We start from the raw sequence: 13,047 nt of genomic DNA on the forward strand, positions 1-13,047 counted from the left end.
CGAGAGACATAGGGAAAAGAGAAAGAAAAAAAATGAGATGAGAAATGTCTTACGTCAACATGTACGGTTTGAATCTATCTGCTTGGAACTTGACATACACCAGTCTGCCAGATAATTTAATTTAATGAATAGTGGCTAGGGTGAGGTGAAATAGATCAGTTTTTTAATCTATGACTTTTCATTGAACAACCCTTTTTTAAAAAACAATCTTCGGATCATGACTTTGAGGTCTGCAGTAATTCCTTTCTGATATTCTGGAATTAGAGATCAAATGGCCTCATGATATCATGGGTATCCGCAAAGGACAATATGAAAACCTGAGCCAGAGGCCCTGGGTGCCTGAAGCTGTCAGCATTAGAACCACTCCTTTGGGTTAAGGAGTCCTTCCAGAAAGGACTCATTTAAATGCAAATATACTATCAAGAGGGGTAACCATGTATCCAGTATCTGATTAGCAGCCATTAACAATTTAGCAGAGATTAGCTTCTCAGATTTATTATGGAGAGGAGTTGTCAGGGTGATTTGGCCCAGGCATCTATCATCCACTGACTGCCAAGTCTCCTGCCCTCTTCACTACATAGGGGTCTGCCTAAAGCTGGGAACTTAGTTTACTAGTAAAGAACTGGGCACTCACTGCATGGCAATCAATATTGTTTTACATAATTTTGACTTATGAGAAAGGGTAGGAGGAGAATTTCTATACTAATAGTACCTTTGTGTGTGTGTGTGTGTGTGTGTGTGTGTGTGTGGTAGCTGCTCAGCTTAGGTTGATTAATCATACTCTACAGAAATCTTAAAATTTTATGATAAACATCTACCCTTTCAATGAGGCCAGAAAGTGTATCATGTAAAATATGCACAAATGTAGTCCAGGGATGGCAAAGCTATAGTAATAGAAATAGAATTGCGTTCAAGTAATTATAGCTGGACTAAAAATTTCCTGCATTAATATGAAAGCACAGATACAAGAATACAAGAAAATGATCATTCATATGAAGATTGATATTTCATATTGAATATCTGTAACAGAAATAGGAAAATGGAAGAAGGGAAATGACTACAAACAGAACAGTAACTGTTTCTTTAGACATCGCTAAGAATTCACCTTGTTTTTACTGGTAAGGAGTTCACATATAATACCAGACCTATATAATACAGGTAGTATTCTATAATTGGAAGCCTAGATTTAATTGAGAAATGTATGTGTACTTAAGTGAGATGCTTGGTAAATGGCATATGATACATTCAATAGTGTGGTGTAAGTAATTCTCAAATAAACCCTTTTAAAAATAAATCATCATGTAAAAGTCATGAAATAAAACAATGTACTTAGGCATTGCTCTTTAAATTTTTTAACCTTAAGTTTTTAAAGAATCTAAGAAAACCAAAAAATCCCTTCTGGAGAAAGGTATACTTTGAATAAAACTTTTGTTTTGTAATGAATAGATTATTAAATAGTATTTATAAAGAATTATGTCTCTATAATTATTCATTTTTTATAAAAATGAACATTCAGCTTTTCAAATCAAATTTAAGCTAATAAGAAGAGGAAATTGAAATTTGATTAAAAAGTAAGTTTCAATGAACTGTGTTTGGTCATCAGGCAAGTTGATGTTCATCCATTCAGCAGATATTGATGGAGTGTCTAATATGTGCTGCTGTTCTAGGCACTAGAGCACTAGGCTCTAGGAGTGAACAAATAAATCTCTTCTTTATGGATCTTACGTTCCAGTGGAAGGAGACCACCATAAATACATAAATATAGCATGTTAGTTAGTGGAAGGACCATGAAGGAGCAGCGTAACGATGCAAGGTTTAGGGCAAGTATATAGGGTGGTCAGGGAACATTTGAGCAGAGATTTGAAAGAAGTATGGGAGCAAACTGTATGAATACACTGAAAAAGAGGCTTGGTGTATGCAGGTGGGTGGGCTTATACTTTATGTGTTCCAGAGACTAGGAGGTTAGTTTGTTTGTAGTGAAATGATCAAAGGGGAAATTGTTAGAAGATAAGGTTAGAAAGCTAGGTTAGCGAAAAATCACTTAGGGTCTTTTAGGCGATGGTCAAGAGAGAACTTTAGAGGATTAAGAATTTGTTTTTGGACATACTAAATTTGTGATGGCATGTGTGGACGTGTGAAGTCGACAACTGGATATACTAGTCTGAATTTCAGCAGCAAGAGATTATCATGGCTGTAGAAGAAAATCGGTAAATCATGGTATTTAAAGTCTCTAGATTTAAAGATGAAATCACTTTATAAGTAGGTGTAGGCAGAGAATACATGACGTTGAAGGACTGAGCCAGGAGACACTCCATCCTCTAGAGGATTCGGCAAAGGATATAAGAAGTGAGCAGGGAGATAAGACGAATTGTCTCATGAGCCAAGTGGCAGGTGTTAGAAGGAAGAGGGCATTATTATTAATCCTACTGGTAGATTAAGATGAGAACTGATCCTTTAATATAGGACTTGGCAACATATAATAGATGTCACTAATAACCTTAAGAAGAACAGTTTCTGTGTAGTGGAGAGGACAAGAATAGGTAAGTGGGAGATAAGGCAATGAAACATCAATTAGAGCTGTATTGCTTGAGTCATTTTGCTCTAAAGAGGAGCAGCGCAATGGGGCCATGATTCGAAGTGGATGTGGGAAGAGAGAAGGAATTTTTCCCTTTAAGATGAGCGGGATTAGATCTCTGCATGCTAGTGAAAGCATCTGGGAGAGAGCAAACAATGGAAGATACAGGGAAGAGGAGACATAGTGGAAGAGAAATCCCTGATTCGGCCAGAAGGGAGGGATCCAGTGCAGAGTAGACGGTTCGGCCTTAGAACAGAGGACAAACATTTCTTCTGCCCAAGGACGAAGGAAGGCAGAACACGTGGTTTCAGATAGATCCCGGCAGGATGGTAGACTTGGTGTTTGGAGTTCACGGATATTCGATTTTGATCCCTCCTGTATTCTCAGAGAATTAGGAAGCAGCTGAGAATTTAGAGGAAGACATGTTATAGACGTAAAGAAAGAGGAGTTATGAAATTGTTCTCTAGGACAGAAGAAAAGAGAATTGATTCAGCAATCAGTTTTCTAGTAAGTACTAAGAGTTCACATGGGGTAAAATGATTATGAATTTCAATGAGGCAAATTAGAAAGGTTGCTCGTTTTTTTCTCCAGCCATGTTTAATTGTTTGGCCCAGATGCTGAATTGGCATAAGTTCTATTTCACTAGGGCTGGCATTTTGCACTGCCAATATGACTAAGAGTGAGGGCCAAGGGACTTCACAGTGTCTCTGCAAAAGAGTGATTCTAATGACAGACCATGGGCTCTAATCAGGGTAAGCAGAGAACTGAGGAATTACGCCTTGAGCGCTACACTTGATTTTAACTGCAGGTTGGAACACAAAACTGAAAATCTTGACTGATAATGGTATGGTAAGGGCAAACACAGTTAGAACCTCCACATTTCACTCTGTTACACAGGAATTCTCCATGTTTCTTTCAGCTGAATTCCTGTCTCTAATTTCTTGAGCCTTAATTCAGTGACATTATCTGAGGTGAGGTATGCATTTTTGATAAAGTCTTTCAGAAATGCATTTTACAAGACTACTTTTAATGTTAAAGTTGTTAGACTAGAAATAAGTTTAACAGAGCTTGCAATGTTTTCAAGCGCTTTTCTTTTCTCTAAAGAGACATTTGTTTGACTATTACACCGAGCACCATCCTTCAGGTGTTCTTCCTCTGGCATTGAAAATAGGAGTAAAATGTAAAAATTAAACAAACATATTATCTTCAAACAGATATGGATCACTGTTTTCTTTCTAATATGGGCCAAATCTTGCTATTGACACCATGTCCATTTTTTTCCCAGTGTAACTAATTTATTACTAGTTTTCCCTTCATTGTGTGTATGAGACATGTTTGCCCCCTCATGGATGAATCTGGAACTGTCACCATGAATTTTTTCTTGTTTTTATAGGGAAAAATAGACAGGAAGTATAGATATTGTGGTCAGTGGGAATTATTTTTGAAGGAAATGTTGAGGCTGACCAAAAGAGGTTGAAATCACTAGATGTTTAACCTTCAATTAGTTTCAGAACTTGGGATTATGTTAAGAACCACACTTTAAGTGAATCTGGAAGAAGATGATAGACAAAAAAGTTTAAATTTTGACATCCTTTTAAAATATGAGAACACAGAATTGTGAAGAAAGCTAGTCTCACTCTTATTTAAATATTAAAATGCTTAATGTTTGTAACTTAACTCAGAAGGATGAGATGGCTTTTCTTAAATTAGCTTAAGATTATATAAATATAAATGAAGGAAAACCTGCCATTGATTAATCTTCACTTGTTACATATAGAATTATACAAGTTATGAGAAAGTCCATTCTTAGGACTGTGTGAACAACAATGAATCTGACTTTCCCTTAAGTGTTTTCCCTAACATTCTAGAAAAAATAACTTCAATGTGCTGATTTAGACATTTATGACTTATTTGCTTGTCACTGTTTTCGTTTCTAGGAATAAGACCCAGTTTCTTTCCTCAAAAGAGTTGCAAGTTGATATAGAGCCAAAAATTGCAATAAAGTGTAATCAATTCCACTGCAGAAGTTTGTACTGGATATAAATTAATATGAGTGCAAGCAATGTACTTTAAGTTCATTCTAGAGGAGTCGTTCAGAATAGCCTCATAGAGGAGAAGACCTGAGCTATCTTGGGAGATGTTTAAACAGATGAGGAGTGGAGCCGGAGTTGGGAAGGCAAAGGCCGTGTAGCCTTAGAATGCAAATGTTCACAGACATGATCTTGTGGCTTATTCACCCTTCTTACCGACCTAATAAGGACACCTGCTGGTAGCTTCATCATCATCATCATCACCATCATGTTAATAAAGAATGGATATTTTTGTCAGGTAGTCAAACAAGCTCTTTACATGTAGCACCTAGATGTTTTCTACGATCCACCTTATGAGTTCAATCATTGTAATTATTTTCATTTTTCACATACAAAAATGAAGACTTAGAGAGATTAAGTAATTTGTTCAAATCTTGGTGTGTGCCCTTTCAACTCCATGCTCTGTACCTCTGTGCTTAACAGGCTAGGATGATTTGCCCATATTAAGGGCTCAGATATTGGTTGATAAGTATAATAATCTCATAAAAGGTAAAGTGAAGTAATCTGCTGTGATGTTTATGATGCAGTTTGGTGAATGCACTTAAGTGCCAATAGATGAATAATAAAAGTTAGAAACACACAAAACATAGAGAATAAAAATTCATATATGTATGTCTGTTGGGAACAAAAAATCCTCTTGAATGTCTAACTTCTTAGTAAATATCAGGATATCACATACACATCATTAGGCAGCATCAATGGAGTATCCTCTGTACCCTGCAAGAGGGCACTGTTACAGATGCACAGAAAGAAAATTCATATTTCCTGCACATTATAAATAAGGACATACTATGATCACTCTTTAAGAATGAAGTAATTTGAATTTTTAACTTTTCCTTATCAATTGGTGTATATGAATCATGTTAGGTGAAGAATTATTGGTTGATTGGACATTTTATGTTTTAATTCTTTTCAGAAAACAGTAAACAAATCCCTTTAGGATCAAAATATCCCATTCAGCAAATGAGTTATTATACTGAAGAAAGTGATGAATTCAGTAAAGTGTCTGGAATCTAAAATATTGTTATATAAGAAGTAATTGAAGGAACTGGGAATAGATGACATGAAGCAAGACCAGGAGAGAAGTAGGTGGTCGCTCTAAACTATTTTAGGAGTTGTCCTATGAAAAAGGGTTTAGACTGTCCCACACTGAAGATTTTAGACCAAGTAGACAGGTTTAGGTTGATAAAAGGATGAATATTTTGACAAGTAGAACCTTTCAACTACAAAATGGACCGACTGAATTTTAAACTCAAGAACTCCCTGTTACTGAAGTGCTTTAACAGAGGTTGAAGTTAAGCAGTTGGAAAAGTAAGAGCCTTTACAGTGAGAAAATTCTATGATTCTATGGTTTTCAACTCATAAATTTGTGTAGTTCATCCATTTTATTCATTGTATACACTTAAGTATATTGTTCCTTGAAATGGCCATTCAAAGTTGTTTCCTGTGCCACACACTATGAATGCTAGGGTTGGTCCTGTGTAAATCTTGCCCCCATTGAATTAGTATTAACCCTTAACAAGCAGCTTTCTTCCATAAAGAAACAAGAAAAGAGGTTCAGAAATGTCCAACTAAGTTTTTATAAAATGGTGTTATCGAATCTTATTTATCAAAAAACTTCAAACAGGGGGGGCTTCCCTGGTGGTGCAGTGGTTGAAAGTCCACCTGCCGATGCAGGGGACACGGGTTCATGCCCTGGTCCGGGAAGATCCCACATGCCACGGAGCAGCTGGGCCCGTGAGCCATGGCCGCTGAGCCTGCACGTCCGGAGCTTGTGCTCCACAGTGGAAGAGGCCACAACAGTGAGAGGCCCGCGTACCGCAAAAAAAAAAAAAAAAAAAAAGGGAAGATGCAGACCTGTATGCTTCAGGATTTTCTCACCAAAACCCCACACAATTTCTTTACTATTCCAGCCAAGTATGGCCTAGCCCTACCCTCATCCCTGTTTTTCTTGGTTTAGTAATAAAGAAAGAGATGGAAATGAAGAAGAGATATTAGGTAGAAAGATATAAAATAGTGGGGAAAATAATGTAAGTGAAGTCATGTACCACCACCATTTACTAGAAGTGAACTTTCAGCACCAACATTAATATTTTTTCCTGTTATATCTGTAAATGATAATAACAAATATGTGCATAACAAGTTTCAATTTAATCAAATCTCATTTTTATAACTAACTACTTCGCAACAAGTAACACGCTAAGGCAACATCAATAGATGAAAAAAGGTAGTCCCTGGCCCCAAGGAATGTTGCCCAGGAGAACACAGATATATGTAAAAAATACAATCACAATACAGTGTAGCGAGTGCAACAACCAGGAATGCAGAAGTGCAAGGGTAGCAAAAAGGAGCGTGTGATCACAACACTAAAAAGAAGACTGCACAAAAGACATAATGTGTAAACTGAGGTTTGAAAAATGAAGTGGGTTGCCCAGGTACCCCATAGGGAGAAAGGAATTCTTGGAGGAGGGAAAAGCATAAATGAAGACAGTGAATTGTTCATATAATCCAGAAGTGAAGTAGGCAATGGCAGGAGAAATGATTGGACACAGGTGTCATGAATACTTGCAGGTCTGCATTTTAGCAAGTCCATTCTAAAGGAAACTTTGAGGATCAACTCGGGGGTGGGGGGCCACGGTGGGGACAGAACTAGTCATTCCTGTAAGAAACATTGGAACCAGTTTCTACCAACCCACCAAAATAACGACTTCAAAGGCAACATGGTATCACAGAAAGGGCTTGTTTTTTTGTTTGTTTGTTTTCAGTTCATTAGGCCTCACTTAAAATTCTGATTCCACTATGCGCTTGCTTTGGGATCTTGAACAACACTCATAACCTCTGCAAGTCTCAGTGTAGTAAGTTTATGTGATTACCTTCATCTGTAATATCTCTGCGATGCAATTTTAATGGAAACTCAAGTTCAGGTCAAAGACAAGTTTCTCTGTAACTTCTCCTCCGAATTGATTCAAAAGCCGTCTCTCCCGTCTTCATTTGGCTTCTCTTATGGAATCTCATAAAAACTTCTATGACCTCTTTCGGTATTTTTTTGTTGTTGTTGTCTGTTTGTTTTTTAATTGAAGTATAGTTGATTTACAATGTTGTGTTACTTTCAGGTGTACAGCACAGTGATTCCTTTTTCACATTCTTTTCCCTTATAAGTTATTACAAAATATTGAGTAGAGTTCCCTGTGCCATAGAGGAGATCCTTGTTCTATCTATTCTATGCCTTACTTGAATGACCACAGCACTTGTTGTCTGTATCAGTTTTATGTCTCTGGTTGCTTTGTGACTGAAAATGAAAAATTTCTATTTGTTCATGTCCTGGCCCTTCCTTAAAAATGTGTTCATTTATGTATTTCATATTTATTGACTACATCTTAGACACCGTGTTAACTGCTGGTTCTAGATGTTAGTAAAATATAGACCTTCCTGCTCAAAAGGTCACAGTATTTGTGGGAAAACAAAAAAATGAACAACCTATGTCTCAAAGAGCTTTGTACTTCCCAAAGAGAACACACCTAGTAGGTACAATAAATACATGTATCATACATAAATGTATAAATAGTTAATGGGATTAAAAACTAGAGATAACTGCTTTTCGATTCTGAGGAAATGATGATTATATTTCACCAGGAGCTCAACACCACTCTGAGAATGAGGGCTTAACCCCGTCCTGACTCACTGCATCGCTTTTCTGTATAAAAACACACAAGTCTGTACCTACGCTCTAGAAAAAGACTTATCTGGCATGAATTTCAGATAGCAAGAAGAAAACTTCAAGAGGTTCAGAGAAGCATCCGGAAGCTCACACGATTATCTGGCACTAATACAACTTGCTTGACAGGAAAATAGAACTGTAAATCTCACAAAATTAGATGATCTTTGAAGAATTTCAAAACCTCCTGCTATTAATTGGAAATCCTAGAAGAACTGCTTCTTTTAAAGCATACTGATAATATGCTTTACAGCTTAATATTCAGAAGCCTATGTTTTGGCTAAGTGAGCTTCAGGAAAGAAGGAAACTTGAGGTTCAGTTCCATCTACTCTGGAACCTCTGGTCAAGACATCTATTTCTGTGCTCAGCCATCTTATCATCTGTAAAATGGAGGCAACTCTAAGAAAACATAGTTACAGAGATGTTGCACAGTTTCATGTGTCATTGTCTTCATTTGTTTCAGAAAACCAATAACATCTAAGCTACTACTGCAAAGAGTGCAATGTTACTTGGGGTCATCTAGTGCATCTCTGTCAAAGTAAAGAAAAGGAAAGGGGCCTAGAATAACTATACTTTTCCCAAGAGGACACTATTATTTTATGGTAAATCTGAGTCAAGAACCCTGATCTCTTTGATGCCATTCCATTGTTCTTTCATTGGGTTGTGAAAAACCCAGAGAAAGAAAGAGAAATAAAACTCCTATGTGCTGTGTCACTGGTACAGGACGTGACAAGATTGGAATTGGAGAACTATATATTAACAGGTATTTGGGAAATTCTTCAAACTAATTAAGATATATACCAGGTCCATAAAAAACAGTATGTTTTCTCAAGATGATTCTGTAGAATGAACAGAACTGGTAATTGAAGGTGTCTGTGTGCTGCAGTTCCAAACAGGATGGGTGAATGCTTGTTTTCTGGCACCTTGAAGACTCCACCCCAACATACACATTAAAATAAAATTAACATTTCAACTGGGTCATATTTAATTCTGCATGTTCTTGTAAGTCAGCAAAATATTTCATATATCATTTAAGTTGTCACTCAGTTTTGTTTTTGTTTTTGTTTTTGTTTTTTGTGGTACGTGGGCCTCTCAGTGTTGTGGCCTCTCCCGCTGCGGAGCACAGGCTCCGGACGCACAGGCTTAGCGGCTATGGCTCACTGGCCTAGCCGCTCCATGGCATGTGGGATCTTCCCGGACCGGGGCACGAACCCGTGTCCCCTGCATCGGCAGGCAGACTCTCAGCCACTGTGCCACCAGGGAAGCCCCATATCTGATTTTTGTATTAGGACTCGTCTAATTTTTTATATACATTGGAAAATAACTCATGTCTTTCTAAGGTGTATATCTTTGATTATATTTTCTATTTTCATAAAGCTTCTTGTATTCTCTACTCAAAACAGGTATAAATAATGGCTGCATATAACTAATCAATAATCAGCCATTTTGTCCAGATTTTCAAATGTGTTGGTATAAAGCTACCATAGTATTCTTTTATAATTAAAAAAAAATCTCTGTTTTATAGCTAGTCCCATCTCTATCATATTTGCCAAATATTGCTTATTTTATTGATCTTTGTAAAGAACAAGCTTTTGGTTTTATTTGTCAAGTTTACTGCTTTTCTTCTCTATTTTTGACTTTCCTCTTGATTAATTTTGTCCTTCCACTCTTTGGGATTTACCTTGTTCTTTTTCTATGTCTACTGTCCATTTCCTGTAGCTTCAAGAGCCATTTTCAACAACTCAACGAGCTCTGCCGGCTGTGTCATGGCCACTTCATCATACGCCATTAAAACTTAATCTCATACACTGGGTGAAGACTCAGCAGTCTTATTTTGCTTTCAAAATTGTTCTATGGCCTTGGATCCTTCTTCTTCTCCTAAATTAGCACTATCATCAGGGAAAATTCTAGTGGGCCTAGAATTCTAGGCTTGCCTTTCCTGCAGTTTCATAATCAAAGAAAAAACATTTCCACCCTTCTTTTGATGTTGATCGAAAATTTAGCAACACTTCTTTGCACTGTATTCAAATCCCAAAATATAAGCAAGCCTTCATGCACACAGGCTCACTGAAATGTCATAATTTTAAACTATGTATGACCTTGAACAATGACCTTTCCAGATACTCCACACTCTTCCTAGGTGTTCAGACTTTTTCATTCCTACAATATCTTGTACACATGGTCGATTTGTGTCATAAGTTCCTCCTCACTCCCACTTCTGAGTATATATCCAAAGGAAACATCATCATGATTTGAAGAGATATCTGTACTCCCATGTTCATTGTAGCATTATGCACAAGATCCAAGGTATGGAAACAACCTAAGTGTCCATAGTAGATTAATGGATAAAGGAAATATGGTATATATATACAATAGAATATTATTCAACCTTAAAAAAGAAGAAAATCCTATCATTTAAGTCAAAATGGATAAAACTGGAGGACACTATGCTAAGTGAAATAAGACAAAGACAAATAGTGCATGATGTCACTTATATGTGGACTCTAAAAAAATAATGAAATAAATCAACTCTTCCCTCCCTGGACATTTTCCTCAGCAGAATCTAGCAGCCTCTACTATGAGTCTTATCTTTTTTTTTTTATTGTTTGTACCAGATCACAACCCCAGGGAACCTATGTATTTACCGATGTGTATCTACATTATAGTTTACCATTGTTCTTTTTCTTTGTAATTCATTCCTTCCACTTCTGGCATCAGAACCTCATTTTTACTTTGGAGAAGTCCTCGTGATTCAGGTAAGCTGTGTGTCTCCTCCCTAGGCTGTGTGACTTGCGGCTGGCTAGACACGGTGTTTCGCATATACTCTATATGTCTTAAGTACTTACTTCTCTGTTTTCCATCATTTTCCCTCCAAATTTTTGTGTAGTTATTTTTTAATTGACATTTGTATTCCTTTCTTTTGTTTGACTAAGGTACTCTTCAACCAATCTTCTGAGTGCTTAATTTCAACTTTTTTAATTCTAGAAGTTTCTTTTGGTTGCATTTCAGATAAGTTTTGCTTAAATTGTACATGTTGTCCTTTTTTAATACATTAATCATAATTTTAAATAATAGTTTCATTGAGATATAATTTACTTTCCATATTATTTAAAGTGTACAATTTAATGTGTTATGAATCTACCACCACAATCAATTTTAGAACTTTCACCCACCCCCAAAAAGAAAAAGAATCTATTATAGGTCACTCACTCCCCCATTTCTCCAAACCCTAGGCAGCCACTAATATACTTTGTCTCTACAGATTTGTCTAGACTGGACATTGCATACAAATGGAATGATACAATTACTTAGCATGTTTTCAAGGTTCATCCATGTTGTAGCATGCATCAGTACTTGATTTCTTTTTATGGCTGAATAATATTCCATGGTGTGGATATTACTGTGTTTCATTTATCCATTCATAGTAAATGGCCATTTGGTTATTTCTACTTTGGGGCTCTTGTGAATAATAATGCTGCTGTGGTTGGATTTATGTGCAAGTTTTGTATGCAGGTCTAGATTTGTTTTTTAAATTAACAGACTATTTAGGAGAAGTTTCTGGTTTACAGAAAAATTAAGCAGAAAGGACAGAGTTCTCATACCTCCTTACCTCTCTAGCCAGTTTCCCCTATTATTAACATCTTACATTAGCGTAAGACATTTGTTATAGTTAATGAACCAATATTCATACATTATTACTAACTAATGTCCATGGTTTACTTTAGACTTCACTCTTTGTTTTGTACATTATATGATTTTTGACAAATGTGCAATAACCTGTATCCACCATTACAAAACCATACACAGGAATTTCTTTGCCTTTAAAATTCCACGCTTCACCCATCCTTTTCTCCCTCTCCACAACCTCTGGCAACCACTGATCTTTTGACTGTCTCCACACTTTTGCCTTTTCCTAAATTTCATATAGCTGCAATCATATAATATGCATATAGCCTTTGCAGATTGGCTTTTTTTCACTTAGCAATATGCATTCAAGCTTCTTCCATGTCTTTTCATGGCTTCATAGCCTTTTCCCTTTATTGCCCAATGCTATTCCTTTGTACCGATATACCATAGTTTGTTTATCCATTCACCTATTGAAAAACATCTTGGTTGATTTCAAGTTTTGGCAATTATGAAAAAAACTCTTATAAACATCCATGTGCAGGTTTTTATGCAGACATAACTTTTCAGTTCCTATGGGTAAATACCAAAGAGCATGATTACTAGATCACTGTATGGTAAAAGTATGTTTCGTTTTGTAAACCACTTTGGTATTTCATTATTTGAATTTTAGCCATTTGAATAGGTGTGTAGTGGTATCTCGTTATTGTTCTAATTTAAAATTCCCTGATGACATGGAATGTGTAGCATCTTTTCATATGCTTATTTGCCATGTGTCTGTTTTGTTTTGTTTTTTAACCAACGCCTACTAACTCTTGTCCTCCTGTGTCTATTTATATTGTCTTTTTTCTTTCTTTCTTTCTTTTTTTTGAGCTTTTGATCATTTAGTCTTTTTCCTGGTATGTCCAATTATTTTTATATTAAAATTGGGCTTAACTTATTTTAGGAAACTGTAAAGATACCTCCATATTCTGGATGTTGTTATCATTCTCTTGAAAAGATTTCCGTTTGCCCATGGCAGACAGTTACCATAGGGACTGGAA

The sequence above is a fragment of the Mesoplodon bidens genome, assembly GCF_964165515.1.
Source record: "Mesoplodon bidens genome assembly, contig: HAP1_SCAFFOLD_270, whole genome shotgun sequence".
NCBI classification, from domain to species: Eukaryota; Metazoa; Chordata; class Mammalia; order Artiodactyla; family Ziphiidae; genus Mesoplodon; species Mesoplodon bidens.